This window comes from Psammomys obesus, unplaced genomic scaffold, assembly GCF_907164565.1.
Source record: "Psammomys obesus unplaced genomic scaffold, mPsaObe1.curated_primary_1811, whole genome shotgun sequence".
Taxonomy (NCBI): Eukaryota; Metazoa; Chordata; class Mammalia; order Rodentia; family Muridae; genus Psammomys; species Psammomys obesus.
In genome coordinates this window covers 7,026,894-7,036,731 of record NW_026587759.1, presented here as the reverse complement: position 1 = coordinate 7,036,731, position 9,838 = coordinate 7,026,894, and positions in this window count along the sequence as shown.

Genomic DNA, 9,838 nt, shown 5'->3' with positions numbered 1-9,838 from the left:
TTTGTCCCCTTTTCTGCATATAGCTACCTGTTTATTTGTTTAGAATGTATATTTCAGAATCATGTTCCTCCTCAGAGACTTTAGTTACTTTGCCAAGAAATGCCAGACCCTGTAGCTTAATGTTTTATTTTCCAGAGAGAGACGCCCCCACCAGCGTTTCAGTCATGGCTCTCACTGGTCTCTAGCTCTTGAACATACGCTCTGCGTGCCAAGCAGATCAGTCGGGTTAATTCCCCTCTGCCTGGGAAGCACACATTTGTCTGTGTTGCTGCCATGCCTGAAGTGAGGCTGTTTAACCCTCTCCCTTCCTGTTTCGGCCACTTCTCCCCATTCATCCACTGTACTTGTACGTCAGTGTTTTCTCCTCTATAAAAATCCCCCATCATCATTATGGACGCGTTAATAGCAATCCCAGCTGCATACGGAAAATAATACCTGGATTTCACTATTACATCCTTACTATTTTGGACATAAACTATCCTATAATTTGATTTTCTTTTATCTACATATTTCTCCCTAACAAAGCAGCAAATATGTCTAACAGGCTTTTTCATGTTTGCTTAGCCTTTATAATGGTTATAATTAAGCTAAAAACATGGAACATGATATTAGTCTGAATGAAAAACGGCTCCCATTGCATTCTCTTGGTGGTAAAATTACTAAAATCTCAAGATAAAGCCATGGCATTCGGAAAAATGCATAGTTTCCACGAAAGAGAAGGGACAGGAGGAAAGCAGAAGGGGAATGTGGGGAGCTATGGCATCTTATATTGACTCAGCGCCCTCGCTCCCTGAGCAGGACGCATGCGCTGAGACCGTTGTGCCATATCTAACTTAACGTGCAGTTGCCGGAAGTTCTTCTTGTTATTCTTAAAAGTTGGTGCATATGAGTGTACGTGTATATACAGCAAAGCTGTGTAAGAACTCTTGCATGCTTGAAAAGTGATGCTTTCTGATTTAGACTTCCTAGTTTTTCTTCTATAGATGGTTCTTCTTTTGGTTTTTTTTTTAAAAAAAGTCTTTGTTTAGAGTTTGGTACTTAATATTAGAAACACATTGAGGATAAAACTGTGAAGTCTTTTAACTTCTAACTGCTTTAGAAGTTCTAGAAAAATACATGTAAAATAGATTGGAACAAAATTTTCTATTTTTGTTGCTTACTTCCATATTGCCAAGTTGTAGCGAATCATCTTATGAAGTAAATTTTTCTCATAACAAAATTCCTTTGGCATTTCAGTGATTGAGCTGGCTCGTAGTGAACCCTCCTGAGGATTGGGCTGGTAGGATTACCAAGGCACTTGCCACCAATTCTGCCGACCTAACTTTGATCCCCAGGTCCCACATAAGGGAAGGAGAGGACAAACTCTCTCAAGCTATCCTCTAACCTCTACACATACTCCTTGGCACACATGAACCACCCACATACACAATGAATAAATGCACTGAGAAGAGTGACCACCTAAGCCTGTGTTCTCTACGATGGCACCTCGAACTGTTGCTATAGGGAAGAAAAGTGTCACAAATAAGCCAGGCATGTAGTGAGCTTGTTTTTGGATATTCTTTTAACGTGTTATTTACTTCCAGTCGTCAGTTTAAAACTAGAATATTCCAAGTCAACAAAGGGCAACAATAATGAGTGACCCTTGAAGTCCTGAAGTCGGAGGTCAGCTGCCCTCTCACAGATTACATAGACAAGGCTTAGATGTGGTGACAGTATTCACACCACTTACTTTCCACATAAACTACCACCACAACATAAACGATATATTTATAAGCCAAACAAAGTCAAAACAAGCTCCATTTAGACACTGGGCATTGCAGAAGAAAAGTGAGCTCCCTGGTGTTTGATCTCTAATCTGTCTGCCCTTCTGTGCTCCCTTGACACACTACACAATGGTATTTCCTTTCCTGAGCCCAATGTCTTGATGGGAAACCTAGCTAGTCACTTTTTTACTGAGGGGTAGAGAATAGTTTTGTTAACATCTGTGTTTTTCTTTTTAAGGTCCCTTTATTTTTAAATTCTTGTGAACCAGTCTTGACCTGCCTACCAGGGAACTGGAATATGTGCTGGGCATCTAAGGGTAAGTCTCTCTTGTCTTTATTTGTAGTGCATAATATTGATTCATGTTTTGGCCTATTCGCATTGCTTTAAGCTTTCAAACACTAGCTATAATAGCTAGAGGAGACACTTTGCGGAAGCTAAAATGACCACCCAAGAGAATATATTGGGGAAACTCATAGGCCAGAATTAGCCCATGGCTCGAAGTGTACAGCTCCCGTTGAAACCAGTGGAAGCTGAGCTCCTAGGATTTGAAGACACATTTTTCTTTGACATATTGACTATAAAGACTGAATGGGTTGTGCTTGTGTGTGTCTCTGCTAAACCTGCTGAATTAGCTCTTTGTCACTTTAAAAAAAAAAGTGTTGCATTACTTCTCCAATTTGTCTTCCAAAGGGTCTTTTGATATCAAACAAAATTGCACAGACACTCTTTTTTGTTTCTGTATACAGACTGTTTAATATTACAAAGGATTGGGCACCATACCAAGAGCTTTGAGTAATATTCAGCCCTACAATATTTTCCTATAACAGTTCCTAATACTTTATAGCCAAAATAACAATAAAACAGAATGATGTGTAGAACCAACATGGAGTAGGGGGAAATGGTGTTGAATAGCTACCAGCATAACTCTCTGATGACAGAAAACATTGTGAGTTCTGGCCTCCCCAGTTATGTTCAAGACTTCTCAGGCTCCAGAACATTCTTCCACTCTTCAGTGCATAGCATCACAGAGAAAGATCAGAATTACAAACACTTCACTATGTATTTGATGTTACTACTGAATGTTTAAAATAAATCAACTGGTATACAATTACTCTGAGAGTTTGGATTCTATGTGTTCTTGAAGCTGTAAGTGGGATAGGGATGTTGGCCATAGGGTATCTCTACAGCAGCACACAGAAGTCCCTCCCCCTCATGATGTTCATTAGTAGAGCACACCATGGGGCCCATCTTCCTGCTAACATCACTTAAGAAACTTGTTCACTTACCGTCTGCCCTAAATAGGATATGTTCATCAAATCCCTCTCCTCAAGACTCAGGGAACTCTGTAAAATAGAGTGTAAGGGCCAGAGGAATGGAGGGCACCAAGGGAAACAAGGCCTTCTAAACACAGCAGGTTCAATACACATATAAATTCACAGGGACTGAGGCAGCATGCACAGAGCCTGCATGGGTCTGTACCGGTGGCTTCCTGTAAGTTGAGAGGAGAAGTTCATATACACACCATCCCTAACGCAGAAGCTATCACCAACTGATAACCTCTTGCTACTGAAAAATGAGGTTTTTTTCAAAGGGGCCTCACTGCAGCAACAAACCACTCTTAAAGGTAGGCTGCATGCCTGGAAGTAGATGTTCCACAGCAGACAAACTGGCATCTTTGAGGCTCCGTGTCTCATGATGTTGTGTCAGGGTTTTTTTGTTTGGTTTCAGTTTTTGCCTTAAAAGTCCTTTTGTGTATATGTTATGGCTTCCAGATTTTTTCAGTTTTTTTTTTTTTTTTTTTTTTTTTTTTGGCTTTCCAGTATTTTTATTGGATTCCTCTGAGTGTGGACATCTACAAGTGTTTCTTATGTTTTTCCTTTCCCTCTCTATTTTCTTTTCATTCTGTCCTATTCTGTCTTATATTGTTTATTTTTGTTTGGAATAATTTTATTATTCCTTAGATGCCTGGTTGTGTACTAAGGAGAGACAGAAAGGGATAGAAGGTAAGGTTGGAAGAAACTGGGAGGATTTGGGGAAAGAAAAATAGAATATATTGCATTAACAAAATCTATTTTCAATAAAGTGGAAAAAAAGAAACTTGGTTTACATAATAGAAATTCAACAGAACCTTGGGTCACTTTGCCATCTCACGACATATAATATTGCATATTGTAGGGGCGGGGCAAGATGGCGGCGCCGGGAGGACTCTCATTCTGAGGAGCAGCACAGCAGGATTGGCACAGTGACCAGCAATCAGAACTCTCGGCCATAAAACACAAGGGATTGTGTTTCACAGGTGAGAGGATACCCCACGGTGGGGAATTCAATCAGCTTTAACTCACCCGGCTAAACCGCAGAAGAGATCCCGGTTCCGCCAGGCGCTTGGTCACCAGCCCAGAGCTACACGCCAGCGCGATCTGGTCACGGTCCCAGACTGAACTGTGGGCCCACAACACCATAGACTGGATTTCCCAGTCGAGAGATAACCCCATGGAGCAGGAAACGATGGGGACCGACCGCAGGTTACCCAGACATCCCCTGGAAAAGACTCGGGTTCCGCGGGTGCCCCAGGAGCCAGCCCGGAGCCCGAGCCAGGACCCAGGCGCCTGCACGGAGCCCTGCCTGCGCGCCTGATTCGCCGCCTCAGATAGAACTGTGGGAACCAGGGCACCAGGGCACCAGGCACCAGAGACTGCATTTCACTGGCAGGTGCAAACCCACAGGGAGGAAAATGGCTGGTCTGATCTCAGAGCACCCAGCCGACATCCCCACCCTGAAAAGGACTAGGGAAAATTACCCAGTTTAGGTAGCAGCCAAGGCTCCGAACGGCCAGAAAGGTGGAGCCACAAGCAGGCATCTGTGCCTGTGGGTTCTACTCGCCACCCCAGACAGAACAGCGGTCCCCAAAGAAAAGACTGCGTGTCTCTGGCAGGAGGAAACCCCCAGCGGAGGGGGTCATCAGCTCTAACGCTTAGGACACCCAGCACCAAAACACTTCCTGGATTCACGCAGACTCTAGTGCAGGCAGGAGCGCTGTGCTCTGCCACCATTACTGAGTTCCCCTAGGACACTGGGACACACAGCTGCATCCTCAGACCTACAAAAGCCAGAGAGCCATTACAGCAGCCCTCAGATACTGTGCCAAGGATCAACCAGTTATCCCTAGCTAGACTGTCAAAACTGTGGGAATCCCTGGTCCTTCAAGAGGGCTGCACCCAAAGCGTCTGGACCAGAGCAGTGCCTGCAGCCAAAAATCCAGACAGGGACACACAGCTTCTGGTCCAGAGTGAGGCACCCAGCCTCCAGACCACAGCAGCGCCCCCAGGCGCCAACTCAACCTAGGTGCACATTCTCCAGGTCCAGAGCAGAGCAATCAGCCTTTGGCCCAGAGACTTGTTGAGTGCACCTCCCACTTTCCCGGACAGAACTGTGCGCCCCAGGATAACAGACTGAGTTTCCCTGTTGGGAGAAAACCCCACAGCTAGGGAATCAGCAGGTTCTTCAAGAGGACTGTACATGGAAATTTAGAGAGCAGCAGCACACTAAATTTATAACAAGAAACCCAGCAGTGGGGCAGCTATCTTGAGAACTTCTATGGGTAAGAGGAGATCCACCCCCCTGCCTAACATAGACCACAGCTACTACTCAGGGCTATAAACCTGAGGTGAGCAGTGGCAACTCCTGAGAACACTGGCCATACAGTGACCATAACCAAAAAGCAGAGAAGGACTCCTTCAGGAAAAATCATCTTCCGGCCAAGGGGATACTCCCTACCTCAGGACTCCAGGAAGCACAGAAACTAACAGCCAACACCTAAATCAGCCCAATGGGTAGAGGTCAGCGTAAAAGCTCATCCAACAAAAGACAGAGCAATATGGCATCTCCAGAACCCAGCCATCCAGGGGCGAACAGCCCTGGACAATGCAGCATAATAGAAAATCAAGAAGATGACCTTACATCTATGTTGATGAAGAGGATAATAGAGGAAACAAATAAAATACGTAAAGAATTAGAGGAAGATAAAACCAAACAGATCATGGCTATCCGTAAAGAAATTGAGGAAGTTAAAGACAAGCAGATTAGGGCCATCCGTGAAGAAATACGGGAAGATGCAGCCAAACAGCTTGTGGCCTTCAGAGAAGAAATAATTAAATCACTGAAAAAAATAAAAGAGGCAGAGTTGAAGGAACTAAAAGAAAAAGAGGAAAATACAAGCAGACAGGTGAAGGAAGTAAACAAAACAACTCAAGACCTGAAGATAGAACTAGAAAAATTAAAGAAAACACAAATGGAGGAAATAATGGAGAGGAAAAATTTAGGGAAGAAAACAGGAACTACAGAGGTAAGCATAACCAACAGAATACAAGAAATGGAAGAAAGAATCTCAGGTGTAGAAGATACAATGGAAGAAATCGATGTATGTGTCAAAGAAAATGTTAAATCCAAAAAATTCCTGACACAGACCGTCCAAGAAATCCAAGACAATATGAAAAGACAAAACCTAAGAATAATAGGAATAGAGGAAAAAGAAGACTCCCTTCTCCAAGGCCCAGAAAATATTTTCAACAAAATCATTGAAGAAAATTTCCCCAAGTTAAAGGAGAAGCCAATAAGGATACATGAGGCCTACAGAACACCCAACAAATTTGACCAGAAAAGAAAATCCTCCTGCCACATAATAATCAAAACAGTAAGTATACAGAACAAAGAAAAAATACTAAAAGCTGCAAGGGAAAAAGGCCAAGTAACATATAATGGCAAACCCATTAGAATCACACCTGATTTTTCAACAGAAACTATGAAAGCCAGAAGGGCCTGGACAGATATCATGCAGACCCTAAGAGAACACAGATGTCAGCCCAGGCTACTGTACCCTGCAAAACTCTCAGTCCTCATAGATGGAGAAAACAAGATATTCAATGACAAAAACAAATTTCAACAATACCTACACACAAATCTAGCATTACAGAAGACACTGGAAGGGAAAATACAACCCAAGAAAATTAGCTTCTGTCAAGAAAACACAGGAAATAATTAACCTTACTACAGTAAAACAAAAAGCAACCAAGCACACAACCTTATGAACACAACCAACATCAAAATCAAAGGATCTAACAGCCACTGGTCATTAATCTCTCTCAACATCAATGGACTCAACTCTCCAGTAAAAAGACACAGATTAACAGAATGGATAGGTAAACAAAACCTAGCAATCTGTTGCATACAAGAAACACACCTAAGGCACAAAGATAGACATTACCTGAGGGTAAAAGGTTGGAAGACGACTTTCCAAGAAAATGGACCCAAGAAACAAGCAGGAGTAGCCATTCTAATATCTGATAAAATAGACTTTCAACCAAAATTAATAAAAAGAGATGAGGAAGGACACTTCATACTCATCAAGGGAAAAATCCACCAGGAAGACATGACAATCCTGAACATCTATGCCCCAAATACAAGAGCACCCACATTTGTAAAAGAAACATTGATAAAATTTAAACCACATATAGATCCCCACAAATTAATAGTGGGAGACTTCAACACCCCACTCTCAACAAAGGACAGGTCAACAAAACAGAAATTAAACAAAGAAACAATATCTCTGACAGAGGTCATGAATCAAATGGACCTCACAGACATTTACAGAACTTTACACCCAAACACAAAAGAATTTACCTTGTTCTCAGCAGTGGACCATTCTAATATAAGATTTTCCCAACTGAAGTTCCCCTTTCCAAAATTACTCCTGCTTATGTCAAGCTAACATAAAACTTGCCAGCATGTTGACTCGATGTTAAAGGATGGAGAAAAAAAACTCAAGGTAAGTAAGAAGGTGTAAGGATGCCACACACATTAATTCAGATGAGAGGAAAGAGAAGTAAATACAAAAGAATGGTAGTAGCGGAAATGCTGGAAAATAAAGTCAGTAGAACATCGTGACTAAATATGTAATTACATGTCTTGTCTCCGGACAAAACACTGTGGCATGAATAAATAAACTGATCAAGCTGTCACCAAAGAGTTCCATCAAACAAGCTGCTCATTTTTTGTTCTGTAAATGCCCATTTAAGCTCCTACACAGAGCATTTTGATTCTTTGCAAAACTCAGGAATCTTATAAATTCCTTGCTCGTTTTCTGATATTAAAAATGAAAATCACTTTATGTCACAACACCTTAACAACACACCCAAGCTGAAGAGAGTCCATGTACACTTCTCCTACTCTCATTATAGCACAATGCCACACCCGGAAAATCAGTCCTGGAATAGCATATATGCACTGTCATACATTGTTATTTTATCACATACAACATTTTATTTCATACATAAACTGGTACAACCACCACTACAACCAAACAATTCAATAACCCCAAAACACACACTCTCTCTTTCTCTCCCTCTCTCTCTCTCTCTACATCTACTTTTTGACTATCACACCCAAACTTACCAGTCACCATCACTTGATTAACTACTACTCTGCCCCTTACCTCCAAAATTTTGTAATTTAAAAGATTTTAATGTCACCTAGTAAGACTTCTTTTTGTCACTCTCAATATAATGTCCTTGTACTCTATGGAAGGATTGCATCTGTAGTTATTATTCTCTTATTGATGAGCACTATTACGTGATATGGATACTTCATGATTTGTTTAATCATTCACTCATCAAAGGACAATTTTGATTGCTACTGGCTATCTACTGTGACAAATGAAACTCGTATGAACAGTTACAAGAATATTTATGTGGACATAAGTGTTTTGGCTGTGCTGGGTCACATAAAAGTTAGTAAATAGGTGTTCAGTTTTTATTTCATGTTTTAATATATATTAATTATTTGAGAATTTTGTTTTTGTATTTGGTAATTTTCACATCTCTCCAAATTTCTTGCAGATCCACATTGCCACATTGCCTCAATTTTATAGCTACCGAAGGCTGTGTTCCCATTGCTATCTATTTACTCTTCAATATATGGCCATCTACCAGGGGAGGGCCAACCCAACAGGAGCTGCATCCTTAAAGAAACTATTACTTGCCAGGAAGTCCTCAAATAGGGGTGTCATTCCTGACTGCATTTCCCCTCCATTTAGTTTTGCTTGTGGTTACACAGATCTTGTGTATTCAATCACAACCATTGTGAGTTCATACGGGCCCTGTTGTGCCCAGAAAATACTGTGTCTTTATAGTAACCTACCACCTCTAACTCATACAGTCTTTCCAATACCTCATACGCAATGATCTCTGAGCCTTTAAAAATGAAGGTATGATAGAGATGCTCCATTTGGGGGTGAACTTTCCACAGTCTCTTATTCTCTGAAGTTTTACTTATTGTGGGTCTCTATTTTAATCACTATCTGCTAAAGAATGAAGCTTCTTTTATAAGGGATGAGAGGTGAAATCTAAGAATAAGTCATTATGAGTCAATTTAATATTGTGGCCATTTAGCATTTAGCAGAATATTATATTAAGGTTTCTCCTAGGGCTCATGATGTGTCTAGACACAGGTTCTTAGCTATGATAATAGCACAAGGTGTATATTCTATCTCATGAAACAAGCCTTATATCCATTGAGAAAAAAGTAAGCTGTGCCATGACATTCATGCACGAGTGGACATGTCTTGTCTTGTAGCTCTCAGAGTTCTCAGGTTGGTAGAACTGATGATTGCTTTTCTTCTCTGGTATTGTACAATGCACCATCCATCCCCATAAAAGATAGTTAATGGGATGTGAAGCTTCTAGATGACTAACAAAAATATTTGTACATTTCTGTGACTTAAATGTATGGTGTATTGAAAAACAGCTTCTTATCATCAGGTCTTGAGGGTGGCAGGATAATCAAGAGCAATGGTAACAGCCTGTATTCCTTGGAGGCAAATCTATGTACCCTCAATGGTAACAACTCCAAAAGAGGTAACTAACTCCCAGCACTGAACTTTTCATTTATTATCCCATGGGGCTTAATAGGGGCTTTGTCGTCTCATTTTATATGTATTATATGTGTGTGTGTGTGTGTGTGTCTGTGTGTGTGTGTATATATATATATATATATATATATATATATATATATATATATATAT